Below are 14808 nucleotides of genomic sequence, written 5' to 3' on the forward strand. Positions count from 1 at the left end.
AAGAACCCCTCTGCAGAAACATAAGCATGACAACTTCAGCCTTCCCCAAACAGCATATCAGATCAACATAACCCTCTGCAACCCACTAAAACAGATACAGCATCAGGCAGATCATCTGGGCTTGAAGTTCCATTCCACACTACCACTGCTGAGAAACTATACCAATCCCCACACAGATTCAGAGCAAAATGCAGCACTCAGATTGAGACCAATTCACTATTCTGATAAATCTGGACAGCAACTTGACAACAACAATCTATGCATAGCAATCAACAGCAGACCCAGAACTAGCATCACACTGACCCACAGAGCAGGCCACAAAGATACAGAGCCCAAGTTGAAGAACTTCCAACCTGCAACCTACTCTCCATCCCCTCAGACCTCCTGATAACCCAAGGGTGGTCCCAGCAACTACCATACCTCAAATAAAGCGCCTCACTTCTTTTATGTTTGACACAATCTCATGAATGGAGAGGCAACATCCCACATTAACAAATTTCATCCACATGGCCACTCGAATTTTAATAAGCTCACACAACACATCTGCATCAGGCTGCGTGTTATTGAATAAACAGTCATTTCTATACGTCCATAGGGACCAAATAGTAGAAATAAAAACAGCCCTCCACACTTTCTTTTCCTTTTTCCTGAGCTTCCATCCCAACCACCATTGCATTAAGCCTTCAAAAGACCCTGGTAACACCCATTGAATTCCCCACCAGGCCATGATACTTGACCAGACATGCCATACAAATGAGCAGAATAGGAAAATGTGATTAGAGGTTTCCTCCTCAGATTTACACAGCACACAAGATGAAGGCCTATTACCTCTCAATACTCCAATTCTGCTGAGAAATGCTGATGTTTTCAACCTACCTTTCCAAGCGAGCCAAGTAATGAATTTCGCCTTAGGAGGTGCTAAGTTGTTCCATACCAAATCTGGGTAACTTAGGGTAGGTTGAACACTTTGTTTACACCAGCTATACACGGACCCAACTGTGAATATACCTGACTGTTCAGCCTTCCACCTAATTGAATCCCTTTGACTAGCCATGAAGCATGGACCTCTTCCCAGCAGAGATTGCAGCCTGATCACCTCTTCCTCCTCCCATCCAAATAGAGGCCTTCTAAGATTAAGATACCAATTGTTGCTACTGTCTCTGCAATCACTTTGCATCTTCAATGTTATCTCCTTGTTTAAACTCAGCTGGTACAATCTTGGAAACTGTAGTTGAAGGCTTGATGTTCCCAGCCAATTGTCCTGCCAGAATTTGATCCTATTCCCATCACCTAACCGAAGCTCCACATTATCCAGAAAAAAATTATGCAGCCGAGGATTTAAAAATGACACATCAAGGACCTGTCTCCATGTAGACGAAACAGAAGCCGAGGCATGCACTGAAGGAAACCATTGGCCCCCCGATACACCATACTTGGCAGCAATTACAGACTTCCACAAAGCGTCATCTTCCAAGGCATATCGCCACCACCACTTAAGAAGCAAACAATCATTTGTTAATCTGATGTCTCTGATACCCAGGCCTCCTTGCTTCTTATACAACTGCACCTCTTTCCATTTTACCAAATGAATTTTCCTTTTAAGCTCGTCCCCTCCCCATAAAAACCTAGCTTGAATCCTATCTAGTTCCTTAGCCACACACACAGGTATCTTGAACAGAGACATATAATAAACAGGTAGGGAAGATAGAACAGATTTGATGAGGGTGACCCTGCCAGCATAGGATAGCATCCTTCGCTTCCACCCTGATAATTTCTTTTTATACCTATCCACTACTGGCTGCCATGTTTGCTTACGACATGGGTTGGCTCCGAGAGGCAACCCTAGATACTTAAAAGGTAATTTATGACTCTGGCAATTGAGTAATTCTGCAAACTCCTCAACTAGCCCATGATCAACTCCCACCCCACAGATCATACTTTTATGAAAATTTATCTTCAAACCTGAGACCATTTCAAAGCATCTTAAAATTCGTTTGATAGCCACAATTTCAGCCCACTCAGCCTCGCAAAATATGATAGTGTCATCCGCGAACTGAAGATGAGACACATTAACCTCACTAGAACCCACTTCCACCCCTTTTATAATTCTCAATTCCTTAGCTCTTTTTAACAAGAGATTCAGACCTTCAGCAACAACATTGAACAAGAAAGGGGAAAGGGGATCTCCCTGTCTTAACCCTTTTTGCGGACGAAATTCAGTTGTAGGTGAGCCATTTACTAAGATGGAAATTCTAGCAGATTCTACACATTCCTTTATCCATCGAATCCAACGTGAACCAAAACCAAATTTATCTAACATCTGTAGCAAACATAGCCAGCTAACAGTGTCATATGCTTTTTGAAAGTCCAGTTTGAGAATAATACCCTTCTTCTTTGATGTTTTCCACCAATCCACCACCTCATTGGCTATAAGCACCCCATCTACAATATTTCTTCCCCCTACAAAAGCAAATTGAGCCTTATCAATCACAGCGGGCAGGACTTGTTTCATTCGATTAGCCAAGACTTTGGACTACACTTTATATGGGGAATTTATTAGACTGATGGGTCTATAATCGAGAAAAGAGGTTGGATTCTCCTTTTTAGGGATAAGAGCAACAAAAGAACAGTTTACCCCATACCCTAATTTACAATTACTGAAAAACTCGTCCATAAACTTCATAATGACACCTTTCAAGAATTTCCACCCTTTCTGAAAAAATAACATATTAAACCCATCTGGGCCTGGGGCTTTGTTTCCGTCACACTCTTTTATTGCAGACCATACTTCTTCCTCTGTAAATTCTTTCTCCAGAATATTGCCTATTTGGTTAGCATCAATCTTCTTAAAAACACCTCCAATACTTGGCCTACTCCTCCAATGTTCGGAAAACAGATTTTGGAAGTGAGAGCAAGCTGCTTGTTTGACCTCTGAAGGTTCATCCACTTCAACCCCATTGACCACAACAGAGGCAATCAGGTTTCTGTTGTGTTTCTTAGTGGCCATAATATGAAAGAATCGAGTATTTCTATCTCCTTTCAACGCCCAGTCCATCCTCGATTTTTGCACCCACATCCATTCCTTTCTCTTGCTAAGTTTCCAAATCAAACCCCTTATCTCCTTTCTTTGACCCTCTTCTACCTCAGTCAGCACCCTCAATTCAGATTGTAAATCCATAGAATGTAACTCATTTTCAGCTTCTTTCAACTTTGCCTCTACATCACCAAACACTTCCGCATTCCACTTTTTCAAAGCTACTTTTAAAGCCCTCAGCTTCTCCATAATTATAAAACTAGCCCAACCTTGTGCATAAGTTGAATCCCATACTTTATTTGCTTCAGGAAGGAACTTAGGGTGTAAAATCCAAGCATTGATAAACTTGAAAGGCTTTGGGCCCCAGTTTCTATCATCTTCCATCAGCAAAATGGGGCTATGATCAGAAAAGAGCCTTGGTAACCCCCATACCTTATATCTGTACCATTCTAGCCACTCAGGGTTAACTAAGAATCTGTCAATTCTGCTCCAACTTTGAGAATTACCCCAAGTATATTGCCTGCCTAACATTGGGATATCCACCAGTTCGAGATTGCTAATGAAAGTACCAAATTCCTCCATGCCTCTATCCCTCCTTATACACCCTTTTCTTTCACAGATATTTTTAACTTGATTGAAATCTCCCCCTAAACACCAAGGATCAGAGAAGACAGTTTTCAAATTGGATAGGATGCCCCATAACCTCCTCCTATTCATATCTTCATTAGGAGCGTATATATTACCAATTACACAGTTAATACAAGAATGCATGATACCTGCCAAAAGGATGAAATTTCTTGAGCAGCAACACTTCTGTAGTGAGAAAGTCATGGGATTCCAGATGCACAGAATTCCTCCTGCACTTCCTTCCGCATCCACTTCTATGTACTCCACCGAGTCAGTAGGCCACAGAGATCTTATCACATTATCATCAATGTTTGATTTTTTTGTTTCTTGCAGTAGAACCATATCCACATTTTCTGCCTTAGAAATTCCTTTACTCTTCGCCTTCTATCATCCCTTCCCAAACCTCTAACGTTCCAGGATAGAATCTTCATAGAAAAATAAATACACACTAAAGCCTCCTACCAAGTGCTTATTAAGCATCTGGCGCCACCCCTTTTTGTAACAACCCAGATTTTTAATTGTTATGTAAAATTTATACTAATATTATTTAATCTCAGTTCGGAAAATATATAATTTATTGTATATTATTATGTGTAATTTTATAAAATAATATAATTATTAAAAGTTTAGGGATCAAAATGTAAATAATAATAATATAGATAATATAAATAATAATAATAATAGGTGTGGTACTAAAATAAATAACTTATTTTCTGTTAGTATAAGATATAGTGTAATTTAACTAAGAATTAAATTATTTATATAATTATATTAAAACATTGGGTCAAAAGGTAATTATCTTAAATATTTATTTTGGATAAGATTAAATCTATGGAATTATTATTCAAATCAGTGGGATGAATTGGGGACTGGCCACGTGTGGACTTTAAGCTTGCTGGGCAAGCATTTGCCTAGTATAAAAGGAGATGATCAGGAAAAAGAAAGGAAAGAAGAAAATAAGAAAGAAAGGAAAGAAAAGAGAGGAGAGAAAGAAGGAAAGAATAGTGGAAGTTGAAAGGGTCTTTAATAGTGGAAAGAAAGAGTAGGGTATTAAAGTTAAGGTGAGTTATATTATACCTTGAGTTATTAAAATGTATTTTACTTATATTTTGACTTACCAAAATTTATTTTATAAAAGTTATGTTTTATTAGTATATTTATAAAAGTTATGTTTTATAAAGGTTTCAGTTACGTGGTTTTATTTCTGAACCCTATTTGCTTTAAAGGAAACCCATGGATGTGTTTGTTTTACTTTTAAAGAATATTTGGTCGTGACCTTATATGAAAATGTGTTTTGTAAGTACCACCACGGGAGTCTCATGCCTTGGGGGACTTAAATAACCATTGGCTTAGTGAGTCCCATGCCTTGGGGACTGAAATAACCATTGGCTTAGTGAGTCCTATGCCTTGGGGGACTGAAATAACCATGGGCTTAGTGATTGACCACTTTGTGGTCCAGTGTTTGTCGTGGATCCATTGACCAGTGTGGTGCTTGGCACTTAGTGATGTACCGTGGTTATGGTTGTATAGTGATTTTCATATTATATGATCTGAAGTATATATCAAATGATTTTCGTATTATATGTATCAAGCTCTTTTGGCCTAACTAATTATCCATGGTGAATTTTATGCCTTATACTCTTAGTATAATATTTCTCACTCTGCCATGAGCTTATAGTTTTTTTTTTACCACTTTCAGGTGGCATGTCGGGACCAGCGTGTGGAGTAGGCACAAAGCACTTTTATTGATGTATTTTTTTTAATGTAAAAATCGGCCTTTTTGGTCAATACCTTTTGTAATAAAAATAGAAGCTCCAATGATTATTTTAGTACCCTTATTTAAATATTTCTTCCGCTTGCGTTTATTAAATTGTTTAAAGATTTGGCCGGAGGTAACCTCGGTTACTGGCCATCACGATGCCTAACCCTTGGGTACGGGGAGCGGGTCGTGACAAATGGTATCAGAGCAATGGTTTATAAAAAAAAAAAATCATCATTGGAGCATAGGACACACGCACGTTTAAGAAGTGGGATAACGGGTAATTAGTACCGAATTATTATATTTTGTTTGTCGATTTAATTATATTATAATTTTATATGATTATATATATATAATAATTTTTTTTTTAGTGTGCCTCATTTGTGAAGGATATTAGACATAATTTATATTTGTTATAGTAAAAAAATGAATTTGTGAAGGATATTAGACATAATTTATATTTGTTATAGTAAAAGAATGACAAGAAAAGAAGGATGTCGGGCTCAAGCACCACTAAAATTATAATATAATTAAATATATATATAATTTTCAGTTCAGTATTGAAAAAAAAAAAAATTATTTTGATGTTTTAAGAGTGGGTTCAAATTATAAAGATACTAATTTTGAAACTATTTCTCATCAATGAAAAGTTCATCTCAAATTTTTTCATTCTTGTATATAATTCTGTCATTGTGGTCTCATTTTATTTTCATTTATTTATTTTTATCATAAACAAAACGAGTGAAAAGTTTTTAAAGTCGCCCATTATTTCTCATTTTGGCCCCAAATAAATTTTGACAAGTAAACAGTGAGTGATTTTTGGTAAAGTTTTTTTTTGAGGTACTATTTTCTATCAGATTAATCATCTAATATATATACATATATATCAGAGTGCGCAGCGGATAACTTACACCTGTGACAAATTTCGAGGACGAAATTTTAAAAGGGGGGAAGATTGTAACAACCCAGATTTTTAATTGTTATGTAAAATTTATACTAATATTATTTAATCTCAGTTCGGAAAATATATAATTTATTGTATATTATTATGTGTAATTTTATAAAATAATATAATTATTAAAAGTTTAGGGGTCAAAATGTAAATAATAATAATATAGATAATATAAATAATAATAATAATAGGTGTGGTACTAAAATAAATAACTTATTTTCTGTTAGTATAAGATATAGTGTGATTTAACTAAGAATTAAATTATTTATATAATTATATTAAAATATTGGGTCAAAAGGTAATTATTTTAAATATTTATTTTGGATAAGATTAAATCTATGGAATTATTATTCAAATCAGTGGGATGAATTGGGGACTGGCCACGTGTGGACTTTAAGCTTGCTGGGCAAGCATTTGCCTAGTATAAAAGGAGATGATCAGGAAAAAGAAAGGAAAGAAGAAAATAAGAAAGAAAGGAAAGAAAAGAGAGGAGAGAAAGAAGGAAAGAATACTGGAAGTTGAAAGGGTCTTTAATAGTGGAAGTTGAAAGGGTCTTTAATAGTGGAAAGAAATAGTAGGGTATTAAAGTTAAGGTGAGTTATATTATACCTTGAGTTATTAAAATGTATTTTACTTATATTTTGACTTACCAAAATTTATTTTATAAAAGTTATGTTTTATTAGTATATTTATAAAAGTTATGTTTTATAAAGGTTTCAGTTACGTGGTTTTATTTCTGAACCCTATTTGCTTTAAAGGAAACCCATGGATGTGTTTGTTTTACTTTTAAAGAATATTTGGTCGTGACCTTATATGAAAATGTGTTTTGTAAGTACCACCACGGGAGTCTCATGCCTTGGGGGACTTAAATAACCATTGGCTTAGTGAGTCCCATGCCTTGGGGGACTGAAATAACCATTGGCTTAGTGAGTCCTATGCCTTGGGGGACTGAAATAACCATGGGCTTAGTGATTGACCACTTTGTGGTCCAGTGTTTGTCGTGGATCCATTGACCAGTGTGGTGCTTGGCACTTAGTGATGTACCGTGGTTATGGTTGTATAGTGATTTTCATATTATATGATCTGAAGTATATATCAAATGATTTTCGTATTATATGTATCAAGCTCTTTTGGCCTAACTAATTATCCATGGTGAATTTTATGCCTTATACTCTTAGTATAATATTTCTCACTCTGCCATGAGCTTATAGTTTTTTTTTTACCACTTTCAGGTGGCATGTCGGGACCAGCGTGTGGAGTAGGCACAAAGCACTTTTATTGATGTATTTTTTTTAATGTAAAAATCGGCCTTTTTGGTCAATACCTTTTGTAATAAAAATAGAAGCTCCAATGATTATTTTAGTACCCTTATTTAAATATTTCTTCTGCTTGCGTTTATTAAATTGTTTAAAGATTTGGCCGGAGGTAACCTCGGTTACTGGCCATCACGATGCCTAACCCTTGGGTACGGGGAGCGGGTCGTGACACTTTTGCTTTCCTTCTCTCCATATCTTCAATTTCCATCTGTATTACTCGGTCCACAATTTCTGCTTCTTGCCCATTCATTTCCAGACCCAAAGTCTTTCCCAACTGTACCGTAGCTTCTGCTTCCTTTCTGATTCTGTTTTGCTTTCGTAAGGCATTCGTGATGGATAAAGATGATGAAGATGCCATTGTAGCTGCTCGAACAAGGGCTCCTCGTTGAAACCCATTCCTAAATGGTATTCCTTTCTGCCCCTTTTTTGTCCAGAATTTTCCAAACCCCCTGCTTTCATTAAGCTGGGCCTCTGCTTTCCTATCCCAACCAGAAGCACCAGGTTGATGTATTTCTTCTTCTTCATCACTTGGGCTGGATTCATCTTCGATGTTATCAGAAGCCTCACCTTCTTCTATTGGGTTAGCCTCCTTAACAGAACTGATCTTTGCCTTATTAGGCCCCAGACAATTCCCATCAAATTGGGCTTTACTCAATACTACTTCCAGAGCTATAGCAGGCCTATTGACATCTTCTGACCTTAAACTTCTTATAAGCCCATGAGGCCCATTAGGTGTGTCTAGTATCCCACCTCCTCGTCTTTCACCCCTGTCAACCTCCCTTTCTAATGGTGCCTGCAGACTGACATTGAGTGCTGGGTGGACAGCATCATGGTTGCGAATTCCTATCTCCACGCCTATCTCGTTAACCACCGAAACAGAGTCTGAAGGGCACGTGTGCTTGTGTCCTGCTCCCACCACCGCCTCCTTAGACTTCTTACTATGTGCCATGTAGAGGCTTCTCTCCACGCCAGCCCCAATGTTTCCTGCGTCGTCACCTTCACTCCTGCTTGCATGGTGAGTTGCAGAGCAATGGTCACCCCTATCCAGGGATGTTGTTAACAAATCCATTTCTTCAACTACTCGAACAGGGTAGGATCTACCATCTTTTTCTAGAATAACCAATTTGTCAATATGTTCCAGATGAGATGTACATATTCTGATTTTCCCACACTTCAGAGACTTCATACTTGATACATTATCATCAAACTCCACAACTACACCACACGCTTCACCAATTTTCCTGAAGTTATTGACATTCCATAGATTGGGAGGCATTCCAAAGCAGCTTAGCCAAACCAGTCTTTCATTGTCTACCTTCACACCTTTGTTCCACTCAAAGATTGATTCACACCACCCCGATAACCAACCTCCATAACTGGTCAGTAATTGCTTCATTTCTTCTTTAGAGTTAAAAGTGATAAACGCATTTCGGCCTCCTCCTTCTCTAAGTTGTATGTCCTTCAATCCTCTGTTATGACATTCGATCTTGAAACCATCAAAGTTGCAATGAGGTTTAAGCTTGATTACTGCACTCAATAGTAGCCAACCAATGGCATATTCCTCCGCTTGAATTCTGATGTGATTATCACTACCCGACCTCCCTCCTTTTAAGACATCCGCATAAGAGTGTCTCCCTCCAGTCCCAGCGCCAGACACTGTTGAGACTCCATCTGGTTTGTATGCTCTTGGTCTCGGATTAATCAGATTCTTTTCTTTTCCGAAATCTGCTTTTTTCACCTTCAAAGCTTTATCGCCGCACCATACTCCATTGGCTTTCTGAATTGCAATCTCCGCTGCAACAGGACAGTCGTATCGTACGAATCCAAATCTGGTTTTCGTTGCTTTTCTTCGTTTGTCGGGGATGTAGACATCCTTGACCACTCCAAAGTTGGAAAATATGGTGTACAAACCTTTAGGATTCATCAAATGTGGGATCTCATCAACAAAGATCGTGTGCAGTTGTGCTGCCGCCCCATTTCTACCTTGTCGTCGACGGAATACTGGATTCCACCCACCTTGTTGTCGTTCCATTTTTCAACTCAGTACCGGTCTTGATCGAGCTACTTATTGATACATCGGAGAGAAGGGCTAGTGAGCTAATACTTCAAAATACTCTTAAACATTCTCGTATTCCTAAATTTCAAGTAGTCGTAAATTCAAACTTTTGATGTTCAGATTTTTGTCCCTTCGCTTAAGCGAAACTCCCTGCACTCGAGCGACCTTTGGGAACCTCCAGTACTTTTGCAAGTCTGTAAAACTACTAGGAGTTTGTATTCTTCGCTCGAGCGAAACTTCTTGCGCTCGAGCGGAACAACTTATTGTGTTTGGCGCTCGAGTGACAAATCTTACGCTCAAGCGAACTGTGCGTATATCAATTCGTAAACAGTCCATTTTAAGTCACTTTTGCCTCATTTCCCCAAACTGCAAAAATATTTGCCGCAGTTCCTCTTCTGTGACATTGGGGTCCAGGTTTCCAATAAAAACCTGTAAAATAAAAACACATTAGATAAAAGAAATGGAAATTATGAAGCATAAATAACTCAAAAAGTGTTGGACTTACTGTAGTGTTAATAATATCATTATCCACTGGAATTGTCTGCACTGCCGGTGTGTAAGCTGGAGGTGGTTATAAAGCTACCAAAAAATGTAAGATTAGTGCACATTCGTCTTGATAAATCAAAGTACTAAAGAATCAACTAAAGAGTCAGAATTATGCATCTGGAAGTCCAGCTTTTTTCTTATACAAGGAATTATAATATGTAGTAAATATGTATATATATGTATTAATACATCCAAAATATATTTGCTTTTCAAAAAAAAAATTATACAATACATATGGAAAATGGAAAGATAGTTATACCGGTGCTCTCAAATTGTCGATTCTCTATTGATAGATCAAGTCATTGACCAATACAACATTACATCCTTGATATTATCAAAATATTAACTGCAAACATCACAACAAACCAAGATATCATTTGATATTGCCAACAAAACATTTACTTCTTGTACATACTGTATTTATATTGGTTCAAACGTCTTATTATTGGTACATCAATTTTATTAGTAGGTTCAACATTTTGCTCTAGTATATGTCGCTTCTTTTAATCTCTTTAGCTTCTTTATTATTCCATCATTTGCACATCAATATCCAAGTTGTTGCTTTGTCACTGATAATTGTACTTGTCCTTCACAGTTTTACTACGTTTAACTTTCATCATAAATTTCACAAGTTCCAATAGTACTTAATTTTTTTTCACGATAATGACAAGTCGCTCAATTATGATATATATGTGTTCAGGGAGCTCAACATGTCTATTATCCATTGACATCAATATGCAGAGCATTTTTATTGTTTTGCCAAGTTTTTAAATAAATAAGCATTTCAAAGTTAAAATCAAGAGCAGCCGTGTGCGAAGTTAGTAACTTTGCTCTTCCGGTTTGCTGAATAGTAGTAGCTCTGCACGTAACATAGAAGCTCATGGCAATCTCGGTGCCTATATCTTAGCATGGCCCTGATCGCCTCTTCGTTCGAATAGAGATAATTGGCTTGTAACTCTTCGATAGCTGCAAAAGGAAGACAATTAGCTTGGAATAATGAAAAGCAACAAAATTAACTAGTCAGGAAGCTCGGCTTATAGGATGAACCGAAATTCTTGCTGATGTACCTACTGGGCACGTCAACTGTTTCATAATTGCTAGACACCCAAAAGAAGTCGTTATCATGCATGTCCTTGTCCGGTGTGCCAGTTACTAATCACTCTCTGCCCAGCCTTATTTTTAAGTGATAATTAAATCCGTCGACCGTGCGACCGAGCGTGAATTGGCATAAGATCTCGGTCAATCCCAAATTCAAACCTAGCCGATTATTTAGCTCAGCGACTCCGTTTATTATGCTCTAAGTGTTCGTTGAGACTTAAGTCGATGCCAGCCCGGTCCTTCTTAGGAACTCACTGATTAATGGCTGCATCGGGAAGTGGAGACCTCCCTTAATTATGGACAACACGGTAAAGGGGCAATAATCCAGCTTGCCCCATGGAAGGATGTCTTCCTTACCGAGCTCCAAATGTACGTCTACCGGAATGCCGTACTCCACGCGGAACACGGCCAAGCCACCCGACATGTTTACCAGGTAGCGGTATCGACACATGGAGCACGATTTAGCCTACTCGGTGAAATGTGTTTATCAAAGATATTGGTTGCTCGGTCTTTGAGAGCCCTAATATTGGTGTGCCTGGTCTCCTAGGATTTTGCAGGGTAAAAAATGAAGTGTAAAGGGCAGCCCGGTTTTCTCAATCTCGGTCGATTGAGCAGGGTTTAAGCTCGGTCATTCTGAGTGAGCAACAGCTCGTTAAAATCACGAGTGGAACTAATTTCGGTCGCACGAGCGAGCCAGATGTTAGCTCGATCGCATGAACTTCTGCGCAAATTAGCAGCTCAGTCTTCTACCTTGATTTCACAAATAGAAAATCTGCCCGATCATTCTGTGTTTTCGGATTAAAAGGGATTTTTTGCCTGGTTCAGCCCAGATATTCTGCTGTTGACAGTAAGCCTTTGGGGATTGGTCGTTCATACGCCTAAGGTGGTCTCTCGTGCGATGGATGGCCGCTCATGCGAGGAGGCTCAATAGTCCTGCGGTAATCATCTTGTGTCTGTCGCTTGTGCAGAGATCCTATATTGCTTGTGCCCAGAAACTTCGTTATCTCTTTATCCTTAGTTCTACCACTTTTTAATCATTTAATTGAGAACTGCCCATCATACCTGCATGCACAAGTAACACATGATATTTGCCAAGTAACTATTCCTCAAGGGCCATAAATTACTTAACCTTTCGACCCAGATCATGGTCATCATCATTCTCCATACAATATGTAGATATAAAATAGAGTGAGTTACACGAATAGTCTCTATAATTTGGATTTTGTGTCACTTTAATTTCTGATTTTTTAATTGTGACACATTTGATATTGAATTTTAAATTTTGTTTCAAATAAAGACAATTGAATATACAATTGCTTAATTTCAAAGGCAAAGTCATCAATTTGATAAATTATAAACTAATTTGACAAAAATAAATGTCAAAAAAATATTTTTAAATTTTTTAAAATTATTTCTACCCACTAAAGATAAAATTATATAAAATTGATAAATTTTTTAGACATTTATTTATTTTTTTGTACCAAATTAATTTTTATTATATGTTTGAATGATGATCATGTAATGGGTGTTTATTTTTATTTTCTATTTTTTCAAAAGTCAAATATGATGACAACTTTGATATCATTATTAAACCAATTCATTAAATTAAAAAATCCAAAACAAAAAACATTTTATATATTAAATATATCGATTACACATTAAAAGCCTAACAACCACCCAATACATGATCATCATCCAAACACATAATAAAAATTAATTTGGTAAAATAAATAAATGTCTAAAATATTTATTAATTTTATATAATTTTATCTTTGGTGGGTAGAAATTATTTTTAAAAATTAAATATTTTTTGACATTTATTTTTGTCAAATTAGTTTATATTTTATCAAAATTGATAACTTTGCCCTTGAAATTAAATAATGATATTTTCAATTGTCCTTATTTAGAACATGATTTAAAATTCAAGATCAAATATATCATAATTGAAAAATCAAGAACCAAAGTGACATGAGACCCAAACTATAAGGACTGTTAGTGTAATTCACCATATAAAATAAAGTGTCTCAGTTTCTCCCTTTAAACTTATTCATGCTAACCAGTCTCTTGCTTTTTCCCGGTCTAATTTGTTGTAGTCAAATCTTCTTCAATTCTATAAAAGAAAAAGATCTCAAACTTCTTGAAAGAGAGACTTTGGTATTTTATCTCCACACTCAAAAAGTTTTGCATCTGTGAACCTCGTGACCACTGAGTCTGATGACGAGAAAAATGATGACAAAGATCACCTTCTTAGTAACGAGGAACCTTTCATCTCCACTATCTCGCTTTGCTGAGGCGGTGAAGTGCCAAAGGGAGGCGGTTACCAGAGTTAACTGAAGTTGATCGCCAAAATCAGTTTCCTGGAAATGTGATTTCGAAGAAGTATATGTGGGTGAAATTGGTCCAACAAAAAATGAACTTAGGCCATGTTTGTTTGAGCGGACTGGATTAACATTCCCATGACTAATAGTCTTAGGACTACAAATCCGTTGGATTATGTATCCTATCTTAACTAAAAGTCAAGTTTAAAATAATTAGTCCCTATTTCAATTGTTTAATCAAACATCGGATTAATAATTTTATTGGACTATTAGTCCAATCCCAACCTCATGTCCACCCAAACAAACGTGACCTTAATGTTTTGGGTTCAATTGGGGACCTAACCTGACCTGGATCTGTAAAAATTTTATGGTGTTATGCATATAACAACTTTCATAATCTAAAATCGTGAACTATCATATTTTCACAAATAATAACATAATGCGTAAAATAAATAACATACCTAAATTAGTTATGCGAAACCTTCAAGTGATCCATAATTGATTGAACGTAAACCTAATATCAATATTAGTGGAAAAAGGTTTCTCTCTTAACCCTCTTTAGAATACATTAAATTCAGAATAATTTGATAGGTAGTCTGAATGTCTTTTTATAGGAGAAAGGACCAGTTTTCTTACCAATAATTTGATAGGTAGTCTGAATGTCTTTTTATAGGTAGAAAGAGGACCAGTTTTCTTATTCAACAATGATTCTACTTTCCCATCAAAGTAGGATACTTGGAAAACACTCTTTTTTATTTACCAATTAATTGTAGCAAAAAATATGGAATTATAATCCTGCAAAATCTCTATCATATCATGTGGGTCAACATAATGACTAAATAATTAATTTAGTCTTACAGGATGCACCCATGAACAAACCTAATTCTCACAGTATTACATAAGAGTGAAGGGAGAGGGGACTGTACCTTGTGGCAGAGCATCATCTGCTTGTATAACCCTGCATTGCTCATGTGCCATCAATGCACATGAGGGGACAATATCTTGTGACAGATCATCATCTTCTTGTATATCCTTATATTTGGCGATTTTAACAGTGAGAATGGGAAACTCTGAGCAATAAAAGAAGTCAAGGTAATTGCAG

Source organism: Camellia sinensis, chromosome 1, assembly GCF_055761805.1.
Source record: "Camellia sinensis isolate YWXY chromosome 1, ASM5576180v1, whole genome shotgun sequence".
NCBI lineage: Eukaryota > Viridiplantae > Streptophyta > Magnoliopsida > Ericales > Theaceae > Camellia > Camellia sinensis.